At 41.5% G+C, this 24,648-nt stretch overlaps 1 long non-coding RNA gene across 1 annotated transcript in view; it reads right to left on the bottom strand.

The window, feature by feature from the left end:
- LOC124258696 overlaps positions 1-22,273 on the bottom strand; it is an 80,383-nt gene extending 58,110 nt beyond the window's left edge. Inside the window, exon 1 of the long non-coding RNA XR_006893655.1 lies at positions 21,935-22,273. This is a non-coding gene — a long non-coding RNA (uncharacterized LOC124258696). The remainder of the gene's footprint in view (positions 1-21,934) is intronic.
- Positions 22,274-24,648: the final 2,375 nt, after the last annotated feature.

Below are 24,648 nucleotides of genomic sequence, written 5' to 3'. Positions count from 1 at the left end.
GGATTGTGCCCGTGTCCACTGTATGGCCATCCATAACAAGCAAAATGAGTGATTGATTGATTGAGTGAGTGAGTTAAAATTTATAGTAACATCGGCAATATTTCAACCATATCGTGACTAAAAACAAGTTTCATAATAAAAGCAAATTCTAAAACCCTGTCAACGAAGGACAGTAAAACGACTAGACTATCACATATTTTAATTTAAAACTAGTAATTAAATCTACAGCATATAAATAAAGATGACAATACAATATAAAAACAGGTTATAGATTGCCAACAACCGAAGGAGATCACCATAATAAGGACCACGGTAACCAACAAAAGAAGGAAAGACTTGTCTACAAAGGAACTGGGAACTGTACTGTATAATCACTGAATGATGATTAGTCTGGGTTTGTAAGTGTTGTTACTGAACAAGATGACGATATCGTGCTGTGCGTGTAGATCCAACTTTTAAAACCATGGCGCCTGTCTGTCAGCTGGCATACCAGCTGAATTGTCAGTTATACATCGACTTCTGAACAGTGAAACGGCAGGCTAACGTACATTGCTCTCTGTAATAGCGAACATGAAGGAAATGAGCATTTCCCTGTTACTTATGGATATACGTTCAGAATATTTGATATTTGATATATGAAAGACGCTCCTTAAACGTTAAGATGAAAAACTAAGTAATTTTTGATCAAACAAGTTATATGTAAGTGACGGATAAACGTAGGCTTAAAATAAACTGCTCATGGAACACATTGTTTAAATAGGCAAGATCTTTCGTCCCTTAAATGTTGTCCAATTGAAGATCAGACTCTGGTTCCTCATCGTACATCACCTCATGAAATGTTAAAGTGTGAACATAATGCCACAAATACATTGGAGCATTTTGATCTATCAGCCAACTCCTAATGTGTCCGGCAAGCACAATCACTCTGGATGTTGGATCGGGTTCTCCTCTGGTCACCTAGCTCGAGGTATATCGGCTACATTATGTGGGATAATATGTTATTTCAATATTAACGTAGACTTGCTAGGAGCACACTCGTGGTATACATATATTACAGATCCAGACATATCCCGCAGTACTCCCGAAACAATGTCCGAGAGAAGATTCCTCATCATCCAGCAATCAGGTTCATAATGAAGTACTGATCAAGACTGCTGATTCAGCAGAAGGTACATGATGATGTTCAATGGTTTCATAAGTATCCCTGTTGTGGAAACATAAGCCAGAGCGTGGGATTATATACCAGCTAAACCAGCATATTATTAACTACTCTGATAGAGTGGAGTGGGACCCGTGAAGATCCTGGGTAGAATAGGTCTTCAGCAACCCATGCTTGCCACAAAAGGCGACTATGCTTGTCGTAAGAGGCGACTAACGGGATCGGGTGGTCAGGCTCGCTGACTTGGTTGACACACGTCATCGTATCCCAATAACACAGATCGATGCGCATGCTGTTGATCACTGGATTGTCTGGTCCAGACTCGATTATTTACAGACCGCCGCCATGTAGCTTGAATATTGCTGAGTGCGGCGTAAAACTAAACTCACTCACTCACTCAGATAGAGTGGTGCAAAGCTAAATTACTATGTTATATTATGGTGGGTCTCTTGTCTGCTTGGCAATTTAAGATGACAGATTCACGAATAAAACCCATATGTCGAACCAAGAAGAGAGCAGCCCGCCAAAAAAGGGATGGTATTAAAAACTCAGTATCGGGTGCGACCACCATATGATTGATACCAACAAAGGTGATCGTAATCCTGCTGTTAATGCTGTCAGTGTAAATACTCGTCCTGCTGTATATAACAGCAGTTGTGATAGTAGTCCTGTTGCCGATACTGGCATCGTTGATAGTAGTGCTGCGGCATACCGGCATCGGTGATAGTAGTCCTGCTGATACTGCCAGCGGTGATACTGCGGATACTGGCAGCGGTGATAGTAGTGCTGCTGTTGATACTGGCAGCGGTGATAGTAGTCCTGCAGCGGTGATAGTAGGCTGCGGTGATATGGCAGCGGTGATAGTAGTGCGCTGCTGATAGTAGTGCTGCCGTTGATACCTGGCATCGGTGCGGTGATAGTAGCGGTGATAGTAGTGCGGTGATAGTAGTGCTACGTTGATACCGGCAGCGTGATAGTAGTCCTGCCGTTGATACCGGCATCGGTGATAGTAGTCCTGCTGTTGATACGGTGGCATCGGTGATAGTAGTGTAGTGCTGCTGCTGATACTGACAGCGGTGATAGTAGTGCTGCTGTTGGCAGCGATACTGATACAGCGGTGATAGTAGTGCTGCTGTTGATACCGGCAGCGGTGATAGTAGTACTGCTGTTGATACTGGCATCGGTGATAGTAGTCCTGCCGTTGATACCGGCATCGGTGATAGTAGTCCTGCTGTTGATACTGGCATCGGTGATAGTAGTCCTGCTGTTGATACTGGCATCGGTGATAGTAGTGCTGCTGTTGATACTGGCATCGGTGATAGTAGTGCTGCTGTTGATACTCAGCATCGGTGATAGTAGTGCTGCTGTTGATACTGGCATCGGTAATAGTAGTCCTGCCGTTGATACTGACAGCGGTGATGGTAGTCCTGCTGTTGATACTGACAGCGGTGATAGTAGTCCTGCTGTTGATACCGGCAGCCGTGATAGTTGTCCTGCTGTTGATACCGACAGCGGTGACGGTAGTGCTGCTGTTGATACTGACAGCCGTGATAGTAGTCCTGTTGCTGATACCGTCGCTGGACAAGATTCGTCTGATCAAGACTTGTTGATATACAGACTGCAACGATCCAACTGGAGTATTTCGAACTACAGACGTCAACAATAAATAAACAAACAGACATTGTATGGAGTGTCGTATATGTTATTTTAGTTACAGGTTCAATGTATGAATGTATTTTGCCAACACACCTAATGGTGTTAGTTAATATCGGAAAAGTCCCTTCTGAATTTTCTTTAAATGTTTGTTTCAGCTCTTTCGTCTTAACTTATAAAGTAACACTTGCATATTACTTACCTAGCAATCATTAAAGCACGAATTCGTATCACTTCCGATGATTGTGTAGTGAACAAACTGCTCCAAGACCCATTTGTAGATTTTGGAAACTAGAAATCCAAATGTCAAAGAAATGATATTTCAATGAATGTCAAGTAACTCGACTTTCACTTGACTCGTAATAGGATAACTGAGTCATCTTGTCCATCAACAAATGTCATTACAAAATGTCGATAACATGTTATTTATTGGTCCTGACGGTGTAGGCATGCATTGTAGAACGTGACGGACACCATCATACGGATTTGGAACTGTCATTAATAATACACAAGTAGATTCAGAGGCACTCCAGATATTTCTTACCTAAAAACGTTAAAAAACGCAAATGAACAATTCTATAAATATAAACGTCTTTTTAGTCAGATATGTCGATTTTAAACCCTTGTAAGAGGAGTGGCAACATGAAGTGACTTTCTTGTCCTCAATGTCTTACAAATATCTTTGAGTGGTCTTACTTTCAGAAATAACCAAAAGGACTTAAGAATGAAGGTGCGGTTCTTTCTTAGTGCACACCAACCGCTGACGCTGAAAATGGCGCTAATCCTGTTAAGAGTCTTGCTTCGGATCTCTCTACGTTCCATCACACGAGGAACCTTAAATAAGTGAGTAAGTGTGACTTATTACAGATATATGCTTTCAAATACTCAATAGAATGTGTATATGCCTATGAACATGGGTATATATGTGTACTATTTAGGTGATTGCAAAAGGTAAGGATGAGAAAGCCACAATACCTCGGTGGCGTAAAACTAAATTTACTCATATAAAATAGTGACGTTGTATGACGTTCCTCAGACTGGTTAACCGATAATTTCACTATAAGGTTGTTGATATTGCAATACATTTATGATGACTTACGAGTCTGTCTTTCATTATGTGTGTTGCCTTCTGTTTCTATAGTACTGTTAGACTGTTTAAAGTGAGTGTGTTGGTACGCCGCTTTTAGAACTATTCCAGCAAAATCATGACAGGGAACACCAGATACGGGCTTCACACATTGTATCCATGTGGTCGATCATGTCTGAAGATTACACTGACTTTTAAAAAGGGATGCAAAAGAAACTTACAGTCTAACAGTTTAATGTGTCTATACGTATTTCAATTGTTACCCCGCTTAACAGTTCACGGTGTTGTTTTGTAATATCTTCCTAATGTAGTCAAACGCATGTTCAAAATAAACCTCATCTTCAGGATTATCAGATCGTGACGATGGAGTTTTCACACGGAAAACATAAGTTCAAAGCAGATACTTGAATCTCTTCTCGATGTAATGACGGATAAGTGTGTGCATTCAGATGTCCAGAGTAGCAGTAACCTTGGTTTCCACAGTCTGGCCATGTCATGTCATCTGTGAGTAAAGCGTAGTGACCCCGAACTTATACATCAACCAACTCAACTCGATGCTTTTGAATACCAAAAAAATCTTGAAAGGAGAACTTTGGCATTATGCGATTCAGTGACTCAGTTGTTTGCGGCCTTTAATAGCCCTTGACATCAATACAACTGAAGGAGGCTCACCACGGTTGTACTATCATATCAGCTCAGGGTGTAAAAATGCAAGGTACGGTCGTTAAGGTGTTAGCTCGATTCTCTGTATAATTCATTGGTTCAATAGCTGTACAACGAGCGAGAAAAATCTGTATACATTGTGGTTACATGATGTCAGGATATGTGTAAATACCCCCACGGCATCATGAAATGACTGCATGAAAATTGTGATAAATTGAAAAAACGTACGCTCTTTCACTGAGATTGTCTAGGACGTTGGTACAGCACTACCCAGCCCTGAAGCACTGGTTACACGTGGTGTCCCCACAGGGAAGTTACCTTCTTTGAACTATATCTATGTTAACACCTGTACCGTAGTGAAAGGTTACCAGGTAGGATGAGAGTGTCGACCTACATCAGGTGTACATGCCTCGTTTAATATCAAGGCAAATATTTTAATCTAAGGTGATAACTTCTTTGAGTGGCATTTTAGAAGTTGGGAAGTACAATATAGAACAAATTTTATGGATAACAACTTCTTTTATTCGTGACAGATTCTTGTACTGTTGTCAAAGAAGGAAGTGGAACATGAAGAAGGGGATGTGTATACACATTCAGTATATATATACATCCCCTTCTTCATGTTCCACTTCCTGCTTGACAACGATACAAGAATCTGTATCGAAACGTCGCACTCACGAATAAAGAAGTTGTAATCCATAAAGTTTGTTCTATATTCTAAGATGATACATAATATCCATTATATCTGACAGTGTCACGTGTCATGATACCATATTTTAACATGCCGGAAATGTTAAAAAAGAATTTTAAAAAATACCAACAACAAAAATAAACAAACTACAACAAGAAAAACTAGACACGCACAAAAAAAACAACAAAGACAAACAAACAAAAAACAAAAGAAACAAAACACACTCACACACAAAAGAAAGAAGAAAACAACAACACAAACAAAACAAACCGATTAGTTCCAGTGAATCACAGGCATCCTGGGTTGCAGGGCTGGCGGAGACCTTTGATGTTAACACGATCCCAGAAATATAGTTTCAATTGATAATGAATACAAGAGTGAGAGAGTGAGTATAATTTTACGCTGCTTTTAGCAATATTTGTAATGTTCCAGCAATATCACGGCGGGGAACACCAGAAATGGACTCCACACATTGTATCCATGTGGGGAATCGAACTCGGGTCTTAGACGTAACGACCGAACGCTTTAACCACTAGGCTACCCTCCCTACCCCCTAAAACCCACCACCACCCCACCCCCACACACACACACAATGAATACAAGACGTAGAGGCGAACCAGTTAAAGTACATACTTATGCGGGCTTGTTTTCTGGCCACCGTGATATTGCTGGAATATTACTTAAAGCGGCGGAAACCTGAACTCACCCACTTTCTTGTCCACGTGTGGATTTGGTCTTAACGTCGAATATTTCGAATCAGGCTGAAAACGAAATCTATGTTGGCAAATATTGTGTAATGGAAATGGTAGATGTTTTCTTTCAGGCCGTTATTTAATATTTTGGATAATTGAGCACAAATGTTGAACATGAGGGGGTGATCACATTGCCTACCAGGTCACGGTCTGACGTTAGAGAGACCCACGTGTAACGTTACATGTGGTTTTCGTGTAAACCATCACCTGAAACGTTCGTGGAAATGGCACGTGCCTACTTGTGGAAATGTAATGAAAATCACTTATATACACGAGTTAGTCTTCGCATCAAAGACTAAGCCACAACGACCTTTAGCGTTTTGATTTTCTAATATCACATTATCTTCTAAGAATATCACCAAAATATATTTCGTGAGGCTTTGCCTTTTAGAGTCGATGAGTAGAGGGTATGTGCAAAAGCCACAGATATACATTTCACATTGTTTAGAATATATCTGATGCACATGGATTTGATAAAAGGTTTTGGAAGGTAATAAGCTTATGCACTACGGGATAATACGGTGCACTCAAATGTGTTATATGGCACCATCAAAGGTTTTTGTACTTACAAAAAGCAATGGTGTCGGGTACTAAAATGATTGATTCGTGTCTGTCGGGTTGTGCCTCACTAGTGGGAAGATGACATTTACATTACAGCTATTCCTGCTTGTCAATTCCAGAGACAATTTGGGACGTTCATTGATGGACAAGATAACGCATATAATGGATAAACGAAAAATACCCTTAATCGTCGCCGGGTGATATTTATATACACCGAATGTTGAAATAATAGCGTACTGAAGTCGATGGACTGTGCATTGACGCCGAAGTAGCTTTGTACTCTGTTTTTAATGTAAACTTTGGTAATCCTTTCAATTAGTGGCTTTGTTAAAAACGTTTTACTTCGGGTTGTGATAACGCGAGTAATGTATTGTGTGGATAGCTTACATGTAATGAATTAGGATTTAGTATGTATTAATGGATTGACCAGGCTCTTGGCATCAGTGAGAGGATGATCCACCGGCATCAGATTGTCCAGTGTGTCATGGGATGGAATGGCATGCAATATTCGGGAATCTGCATTCTTCCATCTCGTGTCAGATTTGTAACTTTTTATTGTGTCGCATAATTAGATACACACCTAAACTGACAGACAGCCATGCAGTCATGGACGCAACAACAAGTCACTAATCCTGAGCCTAATACTAAACAGGGGATGCACGGTCATAACGTGAGATTTTAAAGTTAATACAAAAACAGCATCAGACTTGGATGTTGGATACTGTGTCAGAATAAGTCATATCCTAAAACAATACAATTCAATAGTAACACAATGAATAAACATCATTACCCAAATAGGTCACGTGATCACACAATTATTACATTTCCGTAATGAGATTAATGAGCGTTTTCGGTGTTTCCATCGTCTTCCAATTCTGTTGTCGCATATATGTCCACTAGCTTGTTAAAGGTGAATGTGATTTAGACTCTTTGATGAGGGTAACTGGACATGGCTTATTGCCTCGGAATCTCGTGGGAAATCTTCATGCGCAGTTAGGCGATTGAGAATAGACGCCTTGTTCCACCTTAATGGACATCACTTGGTCCATGTTTTGTCGAATTACTAATGAACACAATGTTAGAACGACCATGGTCGAGTGTTTTGATGTTCTACTGTCGCCAACTGAGATAATTTCTTTGACATAATGATACGATAGAGGACTAATCAAGTTGGTCTGGGGTAATTATGTTCTCCAGAATCAAAGTCAGTTGATCACAGAACTCGTGCGTACAGAGACTGAGCGCAATTCTTAATGACACCTTATTGTTCAAGGCAGATGTAGTCTGTCGTGTCTGCTTGTCTCCTCAGAAGATCCTATGGATTTACGACACGTGGTAAACCGCTGTAAACCATGTTCCGGGGCACTTCTGATCCTGACTGGTTCTTTTCATTGTTCCAAAAGAAGGGATTACAAGGAGCAAGCATTATCTTCGCGAAAGATGAATAGAAAACCCATCGATAATAGGCATTGTTCTTTGATGCTTGACATGTTTTTCATCTTTGACTAAACGTTTATGAAGTTAGGTTATATGCGGACGCTCGCAGGCGCCCCTCACACGTGCTTATTAAATTATTAATGGAAATATGTATGATACGAAGCATATGTGACACATTTGGTCTCACCTCAGGCAAGTAATAAAAGTTTGTTCAAAATCGCCTCTGTTTCACCCAACAGACAAAATGGGTACCCGGTGGGATAAGTCATGACTATTAACCTTCTAGCGCCCCACAGGCAGTTTGGATTATCCGTATTAATGTCAATCATGTTGTATGCGCTTAGAGCATGCCCGTGCGGTGTGGAGTTATATAAGTATATATAAGTGGCCTTATTAATATTATGATCATACATTGCAATCAAGTAATCATACAAAGCAACATTTTTTTTCAGAATCGGAAGAACTGCTAACCCCAAAGTCCATTGTATGATTCGGACTTTATCATGAGCATGTGTTTATTATTATTATTATGTTTTACAGATTAAAGATAATATGCAGCAGAGAGGGTTTGGGTGATCCTGGCACAGTCAGGCTGGTAAGGCTCATCATCAGCTCAGGGCCCTTGCCCCCTCTACACGCAGCCCAGACAGCGAATGGGACTTCTCCCAGGAAACGCTGCCTAGTCGAACCCACCAAGAACTTTCCGGAGAATATGAAGGCTCCCCAACACTGCAGCCTTCTGCATTACCCAGAGTGTCAGAAGGGCTGTACTCCCGGTGGAGAACCCGGGCACTCTCCTGATCTGCGCCAAAAGATCAGGAGGTACCAAACCAAGGGCACCGAGAACAATGGGGAGCCTGACGACAGTGTACTTGGGATGCAAGCGAGACATTTCAAAGGCGAGGTCCGCATATTTATCATGCTTTTCCTTAATCTTGTCAATCACATTCCTGTCAAAAGGGACAGAAAATTCAATGATATATATAAATTCATTGGCTTTATCAAAAAGGACAAGATCAGGTTTGTTGGCAGGAATTCTTCTGAGGCTGTATATGGGCCTATTCCACAGAAGTTTGAAAGCATCATTTTCCATGACGCCCTGGACATGTTCAGGGTCGTACCATGGATGGACCTCGGAGTCAAAGCCACAGGCATGTCGGAGACGGTAGTAAAAGCAACGAGCCATGCCATCATGTCGTTTAAGATATGCTGTTTGTGCCAAGGAAGGGCATCCACTGACAAGGTGTTGGACGGTCTCCGTGAATTCATTGCAAAGTCGACATTTCATATTGATATTTTCTTTAAGAATCACATTTAGGCGATTACGAGTGGGAAGTGACTGGTCCTGAGCAGCAAAAAGGAAGCCCTCAGTTTCACATTTAAGACCAGCCGACTTCATCCAGGCGAAGGAGTCGGAGGGATTGCTATTCTGTTCAACACACTGCATGTACACACGATGCAATGGCTTCTCAGAAAGCTTCTCCACAAAAGACCGACTCTGGGCATACTTGGTGAAGGACTTCACCTGGTTTACTCCCATCACTGTACCGTCCAGCAGTACATCGCCATTAACAAAATCAACCTCAAATTTCAGATTCTGTCCAACAACCTTTGCACGCTTAAAATAGCTGTGGAATTCCTTGCTTTCATCATGAGTCTTCACATGCATCACCAGAGGATCATCCGATAAATAAATATGTGCAAAAGTACACAATAAAATTCTATCATGAAGAGCCTCCACATTAATCAAACCCCGACCTCCAGAATTGATTGGCATGTATAAACGGTTAAGAGAGGAACGAGGGTGGTGGGCTCTGTTATCAGACATGATCCTTCTGGTCAGACGGTCAAGACTCTGGATGTCTTGTTTCGTCCAATCAACTACTCCAAAGGAATAGGAAAGGACTGGCACAGCAAAAGTATTGGTGGCTTTGACCTTGTTTCGAGCATTTAGCTCTGAGCTCCAGATTTTCTTTAAACGAGATTTGTACTCGGCCCGAAGTTTGTCTTGAATCTGGGCATCCTGGAGCTTGTCTCGAACTTGCATTCCAAGATAGGTGTAGGCCTGATCTTCCACAAGATGCTCAATAACTCCTCCCCCTTGTAACTTGACCGATCCATCATTAGTTACCTTGCCTCGTTTCAAATGAAGAGTATTACATTTGTCGAGTCCAAATGTCATGCCAATATCATTCGAAAAGGACTCGACAAGGAGAACCTGCTCTTTCAAATTGGTATCTCCTTTGGCAAGGAGCTCGATATCATCCATGTAAAGGAGATGAGTAAGAGGTGTTGGGGATCTGTGCTGAGGAGGTCCGGGATGGTAACCCTCCTCTTTATTGAGCAGAAAGCTCAAAGGATTTAAAGACAGACAAAAAAGCAAAGGACTAAAGGAATCCCCCTGAAATATTCCCCTTCTGATTGGAATAGATTCCGAAGTCTGCACCTGCCCCAGCGAGTACATCTCAAGCTGAGTCGACCAGCAACTCATTAAAGACTTGAGTAAATCAAGTAGTCGCTCAGGGAGGTCAATACAATGAAGAGACTTCAGAATCCATTCGTGAGGGACAGAGTCGTATGCCTTTTTGTAGTCAATCCATCACATGGAGAGGTTGCGGTGATATGTTTTTGCCTCTTCCAAAATCATTTTCTGCACAAGAAGTTGATCCTTGCACCCCCAACATCCCTTTCTTGCCCCCTTCTGCTCTCTGTAAATGATATCATTGGAAGAGCAGTAAGATGACACGAGGTTTGTCAAACACCCTGTGAATATTTTGTATTGTGTATTCAAACATGTGATAGGGCGGAAGTTTTTGGGATCAGTCAAGTCTCCTTTTTTGGGAAGGAGTATTGTGCGACCTTTGCAGAACCATGGAGGAACATCACCTGTGTCCACGAGAGTATTAAAACAGTGTAGTAATGGTGTTTGGACACAGGGGAACAGTTTCCAATACCGGTTTCGAATGCCATCAGGCCCTGGAGCTGTATTAGATTTGGACTTTTTATAACACTTTTCAGGCAATCTGGTGAGATGTAACAGACAAACGACCTAGTTACTTTCTCATGCATTGCATGGTCATAATCACGGACCCATGGTGCCTCAAGGTTACAGTTGCCGGGTACAGACCACAACTGTTTCCAGAACCTTTCATTGGCATCCATGGGAGGCCGTTTATCATGTTCACCATCACCCTTTGTTTTCAATTGCCTGTAGAAGTGCTTTTCATTATTTCTAAAAAGTTTATTTTGTTTGATAAATTTATTTTTCTTTTCCCATTTTTTCTTTCTTTCAGTCCAAACCCTTATTTTGGCCTTAAGGGAATCGACAATTTGGAGAAGTACCTTTTCTTTTGTTGTCTTGTATTGTAATTTTAATTTTCTCCAAATTGCCTTTTGCCGTTTTGACATTGGACTCCCTGATGATCTTAACTTCAGGCACAGCTCTATCCAGGAAATGTATTTTCGAGTTTCCGTTAGTTTTACTTGAAACCGGTTTTTCTTTGGTGTATTGTTCTTAGTATTAGATGATTTTTCCTTGTTTATTTATGTTTTACAGATTAAAGATAATATGCAGCAGAGAGGGTCTGGGTGATCCTGGCACAATCAGGCTGGTAAGGCTCATCATCAGCTCAGGGCCCTTGCCCCCTCTACACGCAGCCCAGACAGCGAATGGGACTTCTCCCAGGAAACGCTGCCTAGTCAAACCCACCAAGAACTTTCCGGAGAATATGAAGGCTCCCCAACACTGCAGCCTTCTGCATTACCCAGAGTGTCAGAAGGGCTGTACTCCCGGTGGAGAACCCGGGCACTCTCCTGATCTGTGCCAAAAGATCAGGAGGTACCAAACCAAGGGCACCGAGAACAATGGGGAGCCTGACGACAGTGTACTTGGGATGCAAGCGAGACATTTCAAAGGCGAGGTCCGCATATTTATCATGCTTTTCCTTGATCTTGTCAATCACATTCCTGTCAAAAGGGACAGAAAATTCTATGATATATATAAATTCATTGGCTTTATCAAAAAGGACAAGATCAGGTTTGTTGGCAGGAATTCTTCTGAGGCTGTATATGGGCCTATTCCACAGAAGTTTGAAAGCATCATTTTCCATGACGCCCTGGACATGTTCAGGGTCGTACCATGGATGGACCTCGGAGTCAAAGCCACAGGCATGTCGGAGACGGTAGTAAAAGCAGCGAGCCATGCCATCATGTCGTTTAAGATATGCTGTTTGTGCCAAGGAAGGGCATCCACTGACAAGGTGTTGGACAGTCTCTGTGAATTCATTGCAAAGTCGACATTTCATGTTAATATTCTCTTTAAGAATCACATTTAGGCGATTACGAGTGGGAAGTGACTGGTCCTGAGCAGCAAAAAGGAAGCCCTCAGTTTCACATTTAAGACCAGCCGACTTCATCCAGGCGAAGGAGTCGGAGGGATTGCTATTCTGTTCAACACACTGCATGTACACACGATGCAATGGCTTCTCAGAAAGCTTCTCCACAAAAGACCGACTCTGGGCATACTTGGTGAAGGACTTCACCTGGTTTACTCCCATCGTTGTACCGTCCAGCAGTACATCGCCATCAGCAACCTCAACCTCAAATTTCAGATTCTGTCCAACAACCTTTGCACACTTAAAATAGCTGTGGAATTCCTTGCTTTCATCATGAGTCTTCACATGCATCACCAGAGGATCATCCGATAAATAAATATGTGCAAAAGTACACAATAAAATTCTATCATGAAGAGCCTCCACATTAATCAAACCCCGACCTCCAGAATTGATTGGCATATATACACGGTTAAGAGAGGAACGAGAGTGGTGGGCTCTGTTATCAGACATGATCCTTCTGGTCAGACGGAGAGGACTGGCACAGCAAAAGTATTGGTGGCTTTGACCTTGTTTCGAGCATTTAGCTCTGAGCTCCAGATTTTCTTTAAACGAGATTTGTACTCGGCCCGAAGTTTGTCTTGAATCTGGGCATTCTGGAGTTTATCTCGAACTTGCATTCCAAGATAGGTGTAGGCCTGATCTTCCACAAGATGCTCAATAACTCCTCCCCCCTTGAAACTTGACCGATCCATCATTAGTTACCTTGCCTCGTTTCAAATGAAGAGTATTACATTTGTCGAGTCCAAATGTCATGCCAATATCATTCGAAAAGGACTCGACAAGGAGAACCTGCTCTTTCAAATTGGTATCTCCTTTGGCAAGGAGCTCGATATCATCCATGTAAAGGAGATGAGTAAGAGGTGTTGGGGATCTGTGCTGAGGAGGTCCGGGATGGTAACCCTCCTCTTTATTGAGCAGAAAGCTCAAAGGATTTAAAGACAGACAAAAAAGCAAAGGACTAAAGGAATCCCCCTGAAATATTCCCTTCTGATTGGAATAGATTCCGAAGTCTGCACCTGCCCCAGCGAGTACATCTCAAGTTGAGTCGACCAGCAACTCATTAAAGACTTGAGTAAATCAAGTAGTCGCTCAGGGAGGTCAATGCAATGAAGAGACTTCAGAATCCATTCGTGAGGGACAGAGTCATATGCTTTTTTGTAGTCAATCCATCACATGGAGAGGTTGCGGTGATATGTTTTAGCCTCTTCCAAAATCATTTTCTGTACAAAAAGTTGATCCTTGCACCCCCAACATCCCTTTCTTGCTCCCTTCTGCTCTCTGTAAATGATATCATTGGAAGAGCAGTAAGATGACACGAGGTTTGTCAAACACCCTGTGAATATTTTGTATTGTGTATTCAAACATGTGATAGGGCGGAAGTTTTGGGGATCGGTCAAGTCTCCTTTCTTGGGGAGAAGTATTGTGCGACCTTTGCAGAACCATGGAGGAACATCACCTGTGTCCACAAGAGTATTGAAACAGTGTAGTAATGGTGTTTGGACACAGGGAACAGTTTCAATACCGATTTCGAATGCCATCAGGCCCTGGAGCTGTATTAGATTTGGACTTTTTTATAACACTTTTCAGGCAATCTGGTGAGATGTAACAGACAAACGACCTAGTTACCTTCTCATGCATTGCATGGTCATAATCACGGACCCATGGTGCCTCAAGGTTACAGTTGCCGGGTACAGACCACAACTGTTTCCAGAACCTTTCATTGGCATCCATGGGAGGCCGTTTGTCATGTTCACCATCACCCTTTGCTTTCAGTTGCCTGTAGAAGTGCTTTTCATTGTTTCTAAACAGTTTATTTTGTTTGATAAATTTATTTTTCTTTTCCCATTTTTTTCTTTCTTTCAGTCCAAACCTTTATTTTGGCCTTAAGGGAATCGACAATTTGGAGAAGTATCTTTTCTTTCGTTGTTTTATGTTTCAGTTTTAATTTTCTCCAAATTGCCTTTTGTCTTTTTGACATTGGACTGCCTGATGATCTTAACTTCAGGCACAGCTCTATCCAGGAAATGTATTTTCGAGTTTCCAGGTTTATCTATTATGTTTTACAGATTAAAGATAATATGCAGCAGAGAGGGGTTCGGGTGATCCTGGCACAGTCAGGCTAGTAAGGCTCATCATCAGCTCAGGGCCCTTGCCCCCTCTACACGCAGCCCAGACAGCGGATGGGACTTCTCCCAGGAAACGCTGCCTAGTCGAACCCACCAAGAACTTTCCGGAGAATATGAAGGCTCCCCAACACTGCAGCCTTCTGCATTACCCAGAGTGTCAGAAGGGCTGTACTCCCGGTGGAGAACCCAGGCACTCTCTTGATCTGCGCCAAGAGATCAGGAGGTACCAAACCAAAGGCACCGAGAACAATGGGGAGCCTGACGACAGTGTACTTGGGATGCAAGCGAGACATTTCAAAGGCGAGGTCCGCATATTTATCATGCTTTTCCTTAATCTTGCCAATCACATTGGTGTCAAAAGGGACAGAAAACTCTATGATATAAATAAATTCATTGGCTTTATCAAAAAGGACAAGATCAGGTTTGTTGGCTGGAATTCTTCTGAGGCTGTATATGGGCCTATTCCACAGAAGTTTGAAACAGGTTTATTTATTATTATTATTATTATTATCAAATAATGGTGATGCCAGGTGTTCACGAAAAAAGTAGCGTATCCTTCCCCACCGGTGGCAGTCGTCACAAACACATGCAAGGGCAAGTGAACATTTCGTCTGAAAAAATACCACGGGCATATGTGGCGCAAAAAGAAACAATCATATCGGACATATCGGGGCGTGGTGGGCGATCTGTCTAAGGCGCCAGGCTAGTGATCCAGCGAGCTTGGAGGTGCCGGCGTCGTGCCCACCTGTGACCGGGCGTAAAACCCTTGGAGTCAACTTTGTGTGCAGACTCTTTCAGTGTTGTCACAACCCCTAGTGTACAGTACACCACCCCGTGCACTTAAAAGAACCCACGAATCCGTTGGTAAATGACCAGATGGTGGCCACATGAATACGTGCAAACACCTAGTTGCGGGTACAGCAACGTGCAGTAAACTTGGACAAAGTACTGCGACTATATGTCTCAGTCCACCCAGCTGTGAATGGGTACCCGAAAGGATGGGAAAGTCACATTAACTCGGTGCGCCTAGTGGCAGCAAGAGTTGAATGATCCCCAGGGAGTTGAGATTGATAATATGATGTGCCGTTGAGATTGACATCCAATGATCGAAGGAAAAACAAATAAGTGCTTTGAGCATGCATGTGGGATGGACTATAGCGCTATATAAATACCCATATATAACATAATGTTTGTTGATTTTGTCAGAAATGAAACAATAGTTGGCATTGTTAGGTGAACATTAGCTCGCAGCATGTCAACTGATACGGGAGGAACGTTCGAGGCTAGGTCACATATGTTTACCACAAAGTATTCCAATTCATGTTTATACACCAAACGGGAATAAAACTGCACAATGACAGAATGTGTTTTCCGTCAGATGTTACAGCAAGTTCTTATATGAGCAGCCAGCATATGGGAGCATGGCATGTTTTGAAAACGTTAGCAGGATTATCGTCTTGTTTTTTCATCCATGGTATTAACAACACAAACGTAACTACGCTTTAGGAGATTATTGTGCTCCGTCATTATGTTTGCAATCAAAAGGCTATGAATCGAAAGCTTTGAAAATGAGTCCATAAAGATGTTGTTGTGAGACTTTGATTCTCTGCATTTAGACCGTCTTTGTTTGCGGCACCGGAAGTGTATCTGTGAAGGGGGCCCGCTGTATAACTTCTGCCTCTGATCACCAACTTGTGCTAAGCGTTGTCCTTTCTACCAGATTAATCCCTATGATGGCCCTTGGTTTCTCAGAACCAATTACGTTTTCGCTGTTTTCATAATTAGTTGTAACCCACTATGACCCGCGTCACTTTGACTTTACTGCCAATCTAAAGCCTGGCTCATTGTCTCAAGGGTTCAGGAGAAACTGTTTTCCCAAATTCTATGAAAGCCGAACTTAATGACAAGGAGGAGTAAAACACATGGCAGAGACTTGTATCATTTAGGAAGATATGGTCCTAGGGGGCGTACAAAAGAAACTTAGGGACATGTTGCTATTTAATGTGCAAATTATTAACCCAACATCGTTATGGAAGTAAGGGGGTAGGGTAGCCTAGTGGTGAAAGCGCTCGCTCGTCACGCAAAAGGCCCGGGTTCGATTCCCAACATGGGTACAATGTGTGAAGCCTATTTCTGGTGATATTGTTGGAATATTGCTAAAGGCGGCGTGAAACAAAACTCAAAATCACTCACGTTGTGGAAATGTTAAGAGCTTCGTGTTACATATCAAATCAAATTTCTTCAGTTTGAAACATGTCCCGTTCTAAACAGTATTTCAATGTTTGGAACGCTGGTTTTATAGAAATCAAATCATGCCATGATATACCTGGAACAGCGTTCAAAGTGCCGTTAAACTCACCGAAACAATTTCTTTAAACATTGCATCAAAGGTGAATGAAAGGGATATATTTTAATTTTATTTAAAAAAAACACATGATGACAACGTACATTACTCTCATGTGATCTTGATTTATATGTCACATTTGAAATGTGTGTTTCGTGTTGTTGTTGGAGGTAATGAAAATAAATTCAGATTTGATGAAGGGGAAGAACACGATAAATGTTAATACGATATTCGAGTAGCATTGCTGTCCATTATCCTTGTTTAAAAATAGATCGCAACAAACACCATTTCCATAATCATAAGTAATGCGTATGCGTCCATTGTTCGATTCCCATTCCGGTATCACAAGCCTATATCAAAGGGTATCTTGGTCTCTATACAAAAAGTGTTTCAACCGTAGATTTACGAACGTCGTAGGGCTCAGTGGATTGGGGCCCAGGTAAATGTTGTGCGTACGCAAACAAGTTTCACTTGCAACAAACACACGCAAAGACAAGTCAATTGGTCACCATACAATATGGGCTTGTACACATGGTTGTACGTGCTATTCTATAATACGAGGTGATAAGAGTTTTTGTTGTAAACATTTTTCTCACATACCTTTGCCAGCGCATTTCCCACATACCATCCTAAGCGCATTAATTAACATTTCATAACTTGATAAGGATTTGGTGAAACTGGTTCAAACACGATACATAGCAGAGCATTCTACAAACATTCATGAAATATCCTGAATACTTAAGATCATCGACTTTGACAGATATTCACTACTGCCTTACGTTTGAACACTTTTCTCAATTTCGGAAACACTTACACACTGATAAGTATTTCCTTGAGATTATCAAATAGGTCCAGTGTCTGAAAAATCTTGAGCCGAAGTGCGAAAGATATATAGTGCACCCTTAACAGTTTGCATGTATCAAGTAGCTTTCCATGCTGCATTTCAACCAGATACGCAAACAGGCATCGTATTTCTCCAGACATTCAAAGTGGCTACGTAGTATCTGTTGGTGAAAATAGACAAAATTGGCTAGCGCGCTGTCATTAAATATCTCCATCCATGCGAACATGTTGTCAACCAGGGAATGCTTCTCCCACCGTTGCAACTGTTAAGAGGTGGGCGGCGGATTTCAAGAGGTATGAGAGACCCTCGAAAATAATCCAAGATCAGGCAGATCTTCATCTGCCATCATTAACAACAATGTATATAAAATACATGATATGATGATGCCGTAGTCCATACAGTAGATATGTCATGAGAGATTTGTCAACAGTCTCAGAAACAGAATCTTCATCAGAAATTCTCCAGGACCTCTCGAGTTTAGTTGTTTTGAAGCAGATCCAACTGTTTTTGGTGATTTTGTAACCATTGGTGAATTTTGTGACCAGAGTCTTGCCCACCTGCTTATAGAATCAGCGAGGACCCCGTAGATAATTCACTTAATTCTTCCACCAGGACTTAATTCTTGCATCTGTTCATGTCTGTTGTTGCCATGGCTAATGTTTTGAATTCACCTAGCATCCTCCGTACGCACCAGATTTGGCATCGTCGGAGTTCCGTCACTTCACAAATTAGAAGAAAGAATTATCTTGTCCGTATTATGCAAATGATGACGACGTAATGTCAGCTTCTCCACCCATTGCATGATGCCATCCAGGCATGCCAACAAAGAGGTGTCTAGACCTCGGAGGGATTTATGTAGAAAAAAATCAGGACTTTAAGACACTTCCCGAATGAAATTAAGATGAATTTACTGAATAATCTGTTCGTTTCCTACTTTCTATCGTATCATCTGTTTATCTTTGGTAATATACGAGTCTAAGACTGAGGGACTTTAGCTCTTCGCCGCTTTTAACACTGTGTCTAAATAACGGCATGTCATAATCATGTGGAGGACAATTCGCAGTGAAGCAGGTCTCTCCACTCTGGTGAAAACAATCAGCAAGGGAATGATGCTGAGAAATATAGAAACATAATCAGAGCACATCTGTATTCGAACCCACGTTCATAGGTTTCTGGCAGGCCTAGGGGACGCAACTCTGCATATCGAATAGTAGCACCTCAGACAACTAGGTTTCCATTGTTTCCGGTTACATAAGGTATTCTATGTTAGATAAAACCGACCAAACTTTCCCATACAGAATAGTCGGACGATGTCTCAGTCAGAGTTGACTGTAACTTGCCGAATGTGTCACGAGGAATGATACCGATCTTAGTCGTCCCCTTTCTTTCTTCAGTCAGTATATAGCTACATACCAAATATGTTGTGAAATATTGAAATGATTTATATTTAAATATGACAAGTCACACACTACTCAATTTAGACTGTTTACCTTACCAAATGATTACTATAGTCCATAATCCCCTAAGTCAAAGGTTACATGTATAAAGGTTTAAAGCAAAACATCTGTTCGCAGAATAAACCGTCTATTTATAAGTACCGAAATGTCTTTGACGTTCTAATCACATGTCGTGCCCCATGTCGTTCTGATACAACATAAAAGCAATGCTTAAGGCGACCTCATTAATGGGCGGTTGCGTTATTAAGCATGAAGTAAATATTTATAAAATATATAATTATGAAGTGTTTTTACATTCTGTAATGCATCACTCATATAGTCTTAATACATATTCTAGATAATCGTCAGAGCGCCCAAAAATGATTGTATAGGCTTTCATTTGAAAAGATATCTATTGAATTTCATCAACCTATGCCACTTTTAAGAGAGAGTTGTATTGATTTTGGTAATAGACGTTCTCAGACGTCTTGACTGCTATCTCATTATCGTGTTAAAACAATGGGTGAAAGTGCCATACGGATGTAGGGAATGGCTCTGAAGTGGGCACTGACATTAGCTCTGTACTGTAAAGTGTGAAGCGATGTACGAAAAGGCATATGGCCAGGAGAGCCACATCTGTCACAGATCCGCTACGCGCTCGTCCACACAGTAAAGATCTCATGCCTCTAGGGCATTCAAACTTGTATCTTTGACACAAGAGAACAATGTTTTGGCATGAAACACTTTCGTGAATACACGTACAAATTGTGATGTCACTATACTGACATGAGGAAGTGCCCAGTGTGAATAAAGGTCATGGTCAAGATTAAAGTTGTCTGTGTTCATGACAAAAACCTGTTGTCAATTTGTTTAAGGTTTTGCAATGCGTTGTTCAAAGTTGCCTCCCTCAGACAGGATCATGGGGTTCACCGTCTCAGTTCGCCTTGGTTATGTTTCTCGGACTGTCACGACTAATCTAGGGCACGAGGGTTACACTAACTGTGGTAAGACCAGCACACCTCACTGCGTGTGTGCTTGCGTGCGTGCGTGTGATTTATAGTCACATCGGCAATATTTCAGTTATATGTGACTAAAACCTGTCATACATTGATTTTAATTATTGAGGACGATGGGGCTTCCAGTATAGTGTTGCGACCAAATTAGCTCGCTCACTCACTCACTCACTCCAATGCATGTCTGCGAGGTGTTTGTGCATCATGGACCAACAGGTATGAACTCCACTACATCCTTTTACATATCAAAGGTGAATCATGGTTTTGAGGATGTAGGACATTCATGGTCTACACATAATTGATCATGTACCATTTCGCAACCAAAGAATGACAGAAGTCATTGCTAGACACGCAAAACATATAGAAAAAAAATGTGAAAACTATTGGATTTTTTTAGCAAGTGTACACTTTCTTCATTACAACGTCACTGCTACAGATGACACTTGGAATTAGCGCTAAGGCTTAAAATAACACATCCTTACTCACTGTCAAACAGTGGTAGAACAATATGTTTGTGGACACAACCTGATGTAGGATATAAGGTTAAAGACATTTACTCCTTAGGAATACCGGAAAAGATGTTGACCACAGTAAACTAGAATATCGATCACTGGATGGTCTAGTCTGGACTGGATTATTTACAGAGTTCAATAATACAGCAGGAATACTGCTCAGCGCGGCCTTAATCAACCACATAAACTTACAAATATTGAGCTTGTCTTCAGATTCATTTTAGTCAGAGGGGCATTTGAAAGTAATAAGACTGAAGGCATAATGTTTACATAATTATTGCTGATTCGACAAAATATGAAGGTTTATAGCGGTACTTTAAATACTCATAAAACTGACTTTAGTTAACTGGCATTGCGATTGTCTGTGATCTCCATGACCTCCGATATGTCGTCTAAAGTTTCTCAAAACGCATTCCCTCAGCTAAATCTTGCCCAAATATCATATAGTGTAATCTGCTTTTCAGCACATATATATATATGCACGCATATCTATGACGATACATTGATCGCTTTAGGTGTCTCCCTAACGCTGGGTGGCTATGTCTCTCGATTTGTAGCCGTTTTCGCCAAGTCGAGGTTCCGTTATGTCCAAATGGTGCCGTTTTCGCCAGGTGCCGTTTTGCTGTGGTTCCGTTTTAACCTGAACCCTCTCTCTAAACCTAATTAGTTTGCATTCTGTGTAAAGAATGAACAAACTACTGAATATGTCTGCAAACCTCAAAGTTTAAACATTGCTTGAGGAACATGTCACAGACATTTTGAGAGCTTTTTGAAAAACAGCATGTAAATCTCTCCCAATAACATCGAAATGCTAGATATTAATTCAACCAAAATGAATTGCTGTCCTTCTCAGCCTATACCCCGTTGTAATGATTTTTGTATATTTCAACGACTACTTAGTGTTAAATCTGTTTTTAGCATTTCGTACATTTCTTCTAAGACTACTCTCTGTATTTAGTTTTTATCACTGTTGAAAAAACACGTTTATAATGTTATGTCCATAAACATATAGTAACAAGGTAGCCAACGGGTTTTGCAATAGACATTATCGATAACAGGAACACAGATCCAGTGTTTAAAGCAAGTAACGGTTGTGTTTCTTGTTCGTTTCTACAAAATATACTTGTAGCTGAAAATGAAGACGGTAGGTGCTGTAGGAGACAGCTACATGTACACGAACGTAAAAAAACGCTATAGTCGTGAAACAACAGCCCTTGTTTTAAAGTTACAACTGTAAGAAAACAGCAATAAAGGTAACATACCTGTAAAAGTTGTCTTTGTGAGATATCCTGGCCTGGATACCGTCTCTATAAATACCGGGAGTGGTTGTCCGGATTTGAACCCAGAACGAAGGAGAAACGCGTTAGTGAAATAACAGCAGGCAGACCAAACTTAGCAGCCTCCTTTGTGCCACTGCTGAGGAGATTTCCTCAGCGCAGTTATAGCCAACAACAAGCGTGGGATGGCAGTTGATACCCTTCGCTCGATATGTTTCCGATGATAATCTGCTATGCTTGTTTGGGGATCTAGTCAACTTGAAGCACAGCGCGATGTGATGTACGAATGTAAAGTGGTACCATAGCCACCTGTCACTGTATCCTGTTCGGCTCCCGTCGATCGATTGGCTCACCATAGGCCGTTAAAACTCAGATATCTAATTTACACTTAACGTTGTGGTCAGGGGCTGGTTGGGCGCAAAGCATGCTGGACGGATGAGGATATCATTGAGTAGCAGAGTCTTTGATAAACTGACATTTTGGTAAATATTGTTTATTCAGATGTTAGTGATGGATAATTATGATTGACAAGGAAATGGGCGAAAATATACCTTGATATTCGTGTACTTCTTGGTACAGGCTTATTATACAGAAAGGTTAGTACGTGGACCAGGAGTCTAATTGTTGGTTATGGCAAAAGGCGCCGATGACTTCAATTGACCATTGCAACGGTTCGACATCAGGGAACCTGAGTTATGGAATTTAAATATATTTGTTGTTTGATTGTCTGTTGTTTAACGCTGCACTTATCAATATTTCAGCTATATGGTGGCGGTCTAAAATAATCGAATCAGGACAAGACAACCCAGGGATTAACATCATGAGCATCGAGTTATGCTATTAAGACACGATAACACGTGGCAACCACCCGATCCCGTTGGAAAATGCATTAAGGGGCATATTTTTGCCATGGCCAAAACATTTGACCATTTTCTACATTAAACATATATGTGAGTGAGTGAGTTTAGTTTTACGCCGCACTCAGCAATATTCAAGCTATATGGCGGCTATACATATATGTATGCCTGACCACCGGATCTCGACAAGCATGGGTTGCTGGAGATCAATTCTAACCCGGATTTTCACGGGTTGAATCAAAGATGAAACATCGGTGCAGGAGAATACCCAGTTACGACTATCCTAAGAAATAGATTCCATTTTGTGTAGGGAGCAAACGAACCGGGAAAATTCATATGAATGGATCACTTTAAATGCTTCCAGATATTTACTGTTTGTTTGCTCGTTTGTTGTATAAAACCGCAATATTCCGGCCTCATGTCGGTGGCCTGTAAATAGTCGAGTCTGGCCCAGACAATCTAGTGATTAACTTCATGAACAACGATCTACGCAATAGGGCACGATGACACGCATCAACCACGTCAGCGGGCCTGACAACACAATTCCGTTGATCGCCTCTTCCGTCAAGCATGAGTTGCTGAAAAACAATTCTAGTCCAAATCATCTCAGGAATACTACTGGAATAAAGTAACTAAGTAATAATGTAAAACAGGTCCCAGGTGGTCCGCCACTTATGTTTCATTTAGGCGTTTCTTCATTCCAAAAACAATTACAGAGTAAAAAAGGGCGTAATATATAAAGTAATGACATGACACGAATTTCACTCCTACGCGTATCTCCAAGGAGTACGTATCTCCCTGAAGATAAAGCTGAAACGTGTAGGAGGGAAATTGTTGGGTTATGGTTTCGTGAATTTCATTAGATATGTACTGGTGTATACTGCTATACATATACTACTGGAATAAAGTAACTGTGCATTAGTTGATGTTATGCCATTTCTTAATGCAAAAGGGGCGATGGGTAGCCCAGTGGATAAAGCGTTTGCTCGTCACGCCGAAGACCCGGGTTCGATTCCCCACATGGGTACACTGTGTGAAGGCCATTTCTGGTGTCCCCTGCCTTGATATTGCTGGAGTAATGATAAAAGCGGTGTAAAACCCAACTCACCCACTCACTCACTGACGTAATGCAAAAAGAAATAACATGATTTCTTGTGTTTTCCTAAATCACTTTTTAACTGTTGACAGGATAATATCGAAATATGTATGATTTGACACTAGGCATCATAACATGCCCTTTAAGAGATGTGGTGTCAAAAGTCCGTAAACAAATTCAGTATCGTGTGTGTCCACCATTGGTGTTGATGCAGGTTTGGCAACGACGACGCATAGACGACACTTAGCGATTGAAGAAAGCTTGGGAAGTTTTGTTCCATGTCTGAACCAACGCTTGTCCAAATTCAGCTAACGCCAAAGGCTGATTCTGGGCTTGACGTAAGCGTCGCTCCAGTTTTACGCCGCTTTTAGAAACATCACGGCGAGGGACACCAGAAATGGACTTCACACATTGTACCCATAGAATCAAGCCTGGATCTTCAGCGTGACGAGCGGACGCTTTTACCATCAGTCTACCCCGACGCTCCAACGCCTTGAGGGATCTGCAGAAGCCCACTGAAGGATGCGTAGACATCACAGTTCCGAATTGAACTGCGGATACAAAATGAACAGAGGTAGGAAAAAGCAACAGCCGGAACACAGCGTATCAATGAGATAAGAAAAATGAAAACTGGATTTGAAATCTCAAACGTGATCAAAACGTTACAAGGTAAAAAAACACCCGTGAAATGTGTGTATTTACTGTTAATCACATGTCTTTTTCACCGTTGCCATGCCCTGACACAC

Source organism: Haliotis rubra, unplaced genomic scaffold (genome assembly GCF_003918875.1).
Source record: "Haliotis rubra isolate DU_JTF1 unplaced genomic scaffold, ASM391887v1 Scf7, whole genome shotgun sequence".
NCBI lineage: Eukaryota > Metazoa > Mollusca > Gastropoda > Lepetellida > Haliotidae > Haliotis > Haliotis rubra.
Note: the sequence above shows the minus strand (reverse complement) of the source record. Positions and strands in the feature narration are given on the sequence as shown.